Raw genomic sequence first — 7,351 nt, forward strand, 5'->3', positions numbered from 1 at the left:
ATAGATGTTTAATAGAGTAAAGATTCATTTAAACCATGAATCTGAAAATTTATAGTTGCATTTTATAATATTTTCTCAAAGGGGTTCATGTAGTACAATTATTATCACAAGGATGTGGGAAAACATTTTTAACTTTAAAGGTTCCCTATAGAGTTCTTTATTTCTTTGAAAGATTCTGAAGTTGGGAACATCTAGGTAACAGTGTATTGACAGACAGACCCAGAGATGAGAGGCCCTGGATTCAAATCTGGCCTCAGACACTACCTAGCTGTGTGACCCTGGGCAAGTCACTAAACTCCCATTGCCTAGCCCTTGCCACTCTTCTGCCTTGAAACTAACAGTATTGATTGTAAGATGGTAGGTAAGGGTTGGGTTTCTTTTTAAGAAAGAAAGTTTATGGAGTTTTTTATTTTTATATTTATTTTATATTTATATCATATTTATAATTATATATTTAATATATTATTTTTATATTTATATTACAATATGAAATATATAAAATTTTGTCATCAGCTCTTATTAGTGTACTTCCTGGAAATTTGAAGTACATATTTCTATAAAATTCAAAATAATTTAGGATAAGGTAAACTTAAACATATTCTCCTCCCACATAGAAAATCCTATTTTCTCCAAAAGAAAATATATGAATCCAATTTAATAATGTCATATTATTAATTATGAATAAATATATAAGTAAAGATGTGAAGTACTTCTTAGAAATATATACCATTTTACAGGCAACACCTTCTCTGGATAGTCAATTATATGGCATATTTAGGTTGCTAGGAAATTTTAGAAAGAAACACTTCCAAGACACTAGTTCCTGATAACTCTCATTTGCTTCCAGAATAAGAAGAGGTTTTGCCCTTTGCTTTTCTTTAAGAATAAATAGATACAGTTTTCCTCTAAGGTAAAGGAAAGATATTTTGCTTCAACTAAGGTAATCTCAATTCTATCCAATTATATTCCTTATTCTTTTTTTTTTATTATTTTACTCTGTGATCTGTTCAGCTTGTGTGCCAAGGACTAGGTTACTGGAGCTATAATAAATAAAATCTTACAGAAATGACAGAGAAGGTATTTAGAATAAGCCACTTTCTGTAAGACAGAAAAAAAGAAGGCTTTCTTCCTTATGCTTCTCAAAGGCATCTTCCTACATCCTGAGAGACAGATAAAAGATATCTATCAAGATGAAGTGAGAATTGGGCTAAAGATAGCTTACTATTTAGTATGTGTCTGTTATTGTTTTATAAGAAAGATTAAAGAACAAACAAAACTGTAAGAGCTTTCAGGTTGTGGGAAAGTATGAGAGGATTGAAAGAGATGACCTCTAAGGACTCTTCCAACTCAAAGCCTGTGATCCTATAACCCAAATTCTTATATTAAAACAGATTCTTAACCTTAACCTTATTTTGTTATATGGTCTATATCACACATAGGGCTCCATTGCTCCATTCAAGTTCATAAGATCTATTTGGTTTCATTAACTCTTCCACTGCTCGGGATACTCCCTTGACCAGGAAGAATTAATCATATGAAATCATAGAGATACAGTGAAGAGACTTTAAGAAATATGAACCAAGCAGTGAACTCTTTCACAGCTCATTCCCCCAACAACAACCTCCCAAAATAGGGAATGTAAGGAATAAGTACTTTAGTCTCTGATTCCCAGGACAGCTTCTATGACAAACTATAAGCTTTGTTGTTATTCTGTTCAGTAATGTTAAACTCTTTCGGACTCCATGGACCATACCAATCCATGGGGATTTCTTGGCAAGAATACTACAGTGTTTTGCCATTTCCTTCTCCAGTGGATCCAGTAAACCCAATGGATCCTTTTGTCCAGCAATCGGAAGTTAAGTGACTTGCTCAGGGTTACATAGCTAGGAAATGTCTGATGCCAGATTTGAACCCAGGTCTTCCTGACTCCAGGCTCATCACTTTAGCCACTGAACCTCCTAGCTGCTTCCTAGGCATTCAAAGGTTAAGTGACTTGCCCAAGGTCAAACAGATATGTGGATTTTAAAATTCATATTCAATATCTCCAAAGCATAATATTTATAGAGATTTAATAATATTTAACTAGAGAGCTAGAGAACACAGGGAACGTTCCCCACTCACTTCACATGGAAGAGAGAGCTAGGGCAACAGAGACTGGTCACCACTCAATTCACGTGGAAGAGAGAGCTAAAGGGGCATTACCCAAAACTTACATGCAATCACACAAAAGACGCACAGAAACAGAAAGAAAAAGGAATTGTGGGTAATATAGAAAGGAAGTTTGGCTAATGTAATTTTAGGGATTCAAGATTTTCCAACTCTACAGATAGGAAGTATCTAAGCTGGATTTCAGCTCAGGTCTCCCTGACTCTAAGTCCAGTACTCTAACCACTGAGTCACAGCTTCCCCGAACACCATTAAGTTAGTAAAACAATAAAAACAGGTTTGTAGGTCCACTATTTTTCCTCTCCCTATGTTACTACATCAGCATGTCATATGAACTAAGGAATTTAAGGAACATTCACCAGCCAACCCTCCCCCTAACCTGCAACTAAAAATTATAACTGATGAAATTCAGTATTATCAGAGGCTAAGGCAAAGGTCTGAAAGGCATTACATCTCAGCAGTAAATCTGCATAGTATTAAAATCTTATAACTATAGATTCTCCAGATGGGAACCACCACTGGAATGATGCCTGCAGTTGATGCTTCCTGGCAGAAAAGAGAGAACGCTCCTGCTGGTAGCAGAGGAGAGTAGCTTTCTGCTTCCTTATCCACTTTCCATTAGTCTCCCTTGTAGTCCTCAGTTGAATCTTCCTATTTCTCAGTTCCTTTCGAGAGTTCATGCCCTGACTCCCTCACATGTTCTGCCAATGCTCCCTCCAAATGGTTTCCCCTAGACTAGCATCATCATTCCCTCTACTTGACGACCAAGGTTAGTGAGGGATGTCGTCCCCAAGAATATGTCCTCCTCAAATGCCAATAATTTTGTTCCCTAAAATGTTTGCCAATTGAGTTGAAACGTCTAAAATTAAAATGTGAAATATGACTTTTTTGTACATATACTGAATATTCACACAAGTGAATATACTTCATACTGTTTATACACATAGACACCCAAAGTCTTCCTTTGTGTTTAAGGGAAAGGAATGCTTCTGCTCACTTGAAAATACTTGGCTTTCAAAGGCAGACAAATGAATTTTTTTTCCCTTGTTCTCAGTAATTCCTCATTTTACTGAATGGCATTTTTCACATGAGAACCCTAAGACAAACTGCTAAAGGATGTAATGGGTAGTAAATTACACTCTACATACAATTCAAATAGTTTTCTTCTAAATTGGCAAATTAAATGATTCATTAGTAACATTTTCATTTTATACCATTAAGCCACTAGAATAACTTTCTAGTATATTCTAGAATAACTAGAATAATTTGAATATATATATATTCTTTTTTTTTAATCCTGGGACTCCATTCTAGGAGAATAGGGCCACAACCAGTAGGCAATGGGACACACAGTCGCTCAGGGTCACCCAGCTGGGAAGTGTCTGAGGCCAGATTTGAACCTAGGACCTTTCGTCTCTAGGCCTGGCTCTCAATCCACTGAGCTAGCCCAGCTGCCCCTACTTTAGGTTGCAGTTTCTTTAGCAGATGTAGTTTTTACAGGGTGGGGTTGCTAGCCCCACGCCCAACCCTCCTCCTTTTTTCATACGGGCTAGGGACCGTCCTTGGCCCAGGAGTGGTAAGGGTGGGCAGTAGGGGTCAAGTGACTTGCCCAAGGTCACACAGCTGGAAGTGTCCGAGGCCAGACTTGAACCTAGGACCTCCAGTCTCTAGGCCTGGCTCTCAATCCACTGAGCCACCCAGCTGCCCCATATATATATTCTTACTACATTTATTTTATTTTTTTAACCCCTTACCTTCTGTCCTAGAATCAATACTGTGTATTGGTTCCACAGCAGAAGAGTGGTAAAGGTTAGGGAATGGAGGTTAAGTGACTTGCTCAGGGTCACACAGCTTGAAAGTGTCTGAGGCTAGTCCTGTGTTGTTAATGAGCCTGAGAAAGTTTAATGTATCTGGAAATTCCAGGAGCTGCTTCAGGTCTCGAGATCAGAGAACTCTAAAAGCACTCACCATTGACTTTATTCCAAAAGGACAGCAATAGCTGGATCCTTGGCAACTCTTCTAAGCTCTTTCCTATACAATACACAGTATTGACTCCAAGACAGAAGGTAAGCGTTATTGAAAAAAAAAAAAAAAGAATGTCTATGCCCAAGGAAGCCAGTTTTCAAAGGACTCTGCTACTCCGGTAAAAACATAACAATCCATCACCTCCTATATCTTCTACATTCTTTGTAATCTTAGGATATCTAACTATGTTATGCTACCCTTATAAGTCCCATGGCACTCAGGATGCAAGGGTGGGCAGTTATATTACACTATTCTTATTGGTAGAGAAAATGATTGATTTCACAAGTCTCCATCCTTATAAAAAGGAGAGGAGTTGGCAAGAGCTTAGGAGAAGAAAGCTCTTCTTAAAACTTCCCAGAGTTTTTCTCTCCCTCTCAGAAATGCTCTGTGAAGAAAGCCTGGAATCCAAGGTGTCCTCTTTTAAGCAGAAAGCCAGAAAAGCAACTCTCCTCTCCCAAGCTCTCCCCATCTCCATCCCTCACAGAGACAGGGAGACTGGAATAATCAATCATTCCATCTAAGCCCAATAAGGAGAGTCCTCTACAAATGCCCTTGTGTGAGCCCTGGGTTATCCATAACTTGGGTATTTAATAAATATCTGTTCGAGGTGGTCTAACTGATGAGATATTCAGTTTTTTCACATTGAACAAAAATCAGTAGCCACAAATAGAATAAGTCACTATTTCTCATTGATTGGGATGTTAATGTGACCGTGCATTTGAATCTAGCTATTTTAATTTTATGTTGGTGGTCTCAAAGTTCTTCTTTGGCAAATAGGTTTCACTAAATCTTACCCTCTTCTCATCCTCAGATTTTGCAAGCCCAAATTATCTATCCCTAAAGCCATTTAAAAAAATTTGAGTCTGCTGTTGTAGGAGTTAAATGCCAGCTCAGGGCTATTTCTTACCTCTATAACCTCCTATGTCAGTTGCCAAGGGAACCATCTCAGTGAGTCAACGATAAACAGGCTAATCAAATTTGGTGGTTGATTTTTTTTCCCCTTTACTTTCATGAAAGCTGAAGAAATATCCTTTCATGTTAGTTTTTGCAGTGAAAGAAAGAGGTCCCATCTTTTCATCTACACAAAAACAGAAAGCAATCTTTGCATTAAGGAATGGAGGAGATGAATTGGACAAGCCAGAGTTGTGTCTCTGAAAAGGCTGTGGATTTCATTTTTTAAAAAAATAATCACAACAGTACAAATCCTTTGATAATATCCTTTGATAAACTCCTTTGGCTAAAGGCAGGAGCTAAGCCTGTGGACTAAGGTTTTATTGTGCCCAGTCCTCTTCCAGTGTCTGAGAGAGATACTATCAGTCTCACCCCTCAGCCGCAGAAGGTCAGGAATTTTCATTCTGCCTCCTTCCAAGTTTCTCTTCTTGAGGCAGGCATATATGTAGACAAAGGACAGAATTGATAGGTCACTTCAGGTACTAGGTGGCTGCTGACAGAAGAGTTCTTCTAAACTGCTTGAAAAACGAGTAAAGCCTGCCAGAACACATAAAGGAGCCAGAGAGAAGATATTGTAGTTTTTATGACCCTTGTTTCTCCCTGCTCCCAGGATAAATATCAGGCTTGCATCCATGCCCTGGGAGAGAACTGGGCCATTCTCCAGGGTTGACAAGACTTAGGGCCATTATAGGAATGTGGGGAAGGTGGGAAGGAAGAAGCATTTTTAGTCCCCACGATTTATGTTTTGGTAAAAGTTAAGTGAGGATTTTAAAAGTGAGAATCTCTTTGATGTTTACTCTGACAATAGGCATCTCCTGAGACAACTGGCACAAGTGCCACAAGACTAGGGGCAAGTGCACACCCTCCAAGAAGCACAAATAATACCAAGATTTCCCTGCTGCATCCCCATCCACACTGTGGAAATCTGAGGAGGCAACAAAAAGTACTGGGTCCTGAGACTGAACAGGGGCAACTTTTCCGGGGGTTCTGAGTGCTATACTTGAAAAACAAGGATTATTGACACTATCTACAACACATCCAACAATGAGCTGGTCTAGACCAAGACCCTCATAAAGAATTACATTGTGCTCATTGACAGCATTCCATACCACCATGGTACGAGTTCCACTCATATGGGCCCAAAAAAGGGAGCAAAGCTGGATCCCTAACATTGAGAGGGGACAGCCTCCTAGCTAAAAAGTCCAGCTATTCCATTTGCTCTAGACTCCTGAGGAGGAAGAAATTTTAAAAAGCTGTCAAAGAAGATCCAGAAGAAATACAAGGAGCAGAAGAAGAATGTCAAGATCAGCCTGCTTATGGAGGAAAAGTTCCAGCAGGGCAAACTCCTCACTTGTTTGGCGTCAAGGACTGGCCAGTATGGCCAAGCAGATGGTTATAAAATTGAGGGCAAAGAGCTTAGGTTCTATCTGAGAAAGATAGATCAAGGCCTGAAAAGGCAAATAAGCCCAAACTTGGACATTCACTAATGGAATAAATTACCAGATTGTTTTGGGTTTTTTTAGTGAAGATTGATTGAATCAATTACTCATCCCAATTAAAGTAACTAACAAGATTCTGATACCTTTTTCAGGTGAGAATACCTCTGTTCAATCAATTAACCAATTAAAGACATAATATTCAATACAAAAAGTCCTTAATCAGTGTGGAAGCAGTGAAAGCAAAGCCATGCATGAGATGAAATAACACCACCTGGGAAATGTATTGGGATTGGTTGAAAAGAGTTGGTCTGGCCCTATGGGGCTGGAAGAAAATAGCAAGAGAGTTGGGAATCTGATTAGTTCAGACATGGAATCCAGTTCCATCTCAGTCACAGATTCCTCATCTGTAAAATGGGAGGAACAATAATTGCCTCCTCATAAGGTTGTTCCAAGGAAATATAATGTATGAAAAATGCTTTTCAAATTTTAAAGCACTACATAAATGTTAGTTTTTATTGTCGAGAAAAGGAGAAAGAAAAGGGAAATTGTAGGGTTCCAGGAACCTAGAGTTGGCCATCAAATGATGATTTTGCATTTCAGTACTATATTCCACAGCAAGGAAATTACCTCTTGAAAACTGAAATTACTTTTAGTCCTCCCAAATCACTACAGAAAACTTCTATTACCAGCATAAAAGAAATGACCTTTCCAGGGCCTGTCTATACACATTCTATCGTATTTCAAGGAAACTCTTCAGAAAGATAATTGTA

At 38.6% G+C, this 7,351-nt stretch overlaps 1 pseudogene; it reads left to right on the forward strand.

The window, feature by feature from the left end:
• The window catches only part of LOC123251958, a 102,277-nt pseudogene extending 95,648 nt beyond the window's left edge, over nucleotides 1-6,629 (forward strand).
• Nucleotides 6,630-7,351: the final 722 nt, after the last annotated feature.

Source organism: Gracilinanus agilis, chromosome 1 (assembly GCF_016433145.1).
Source record: "Gracilinanus agilis isolate LMUSP501 chromosome 1, AgileGrace, whole genome shotgun sequence".
NCBI lineage: Eukaryota > Metazoa > Chordata > Mammalia > Didelphimorphia > Didelphidae > Gracilinanus > Gracilinanus agilis.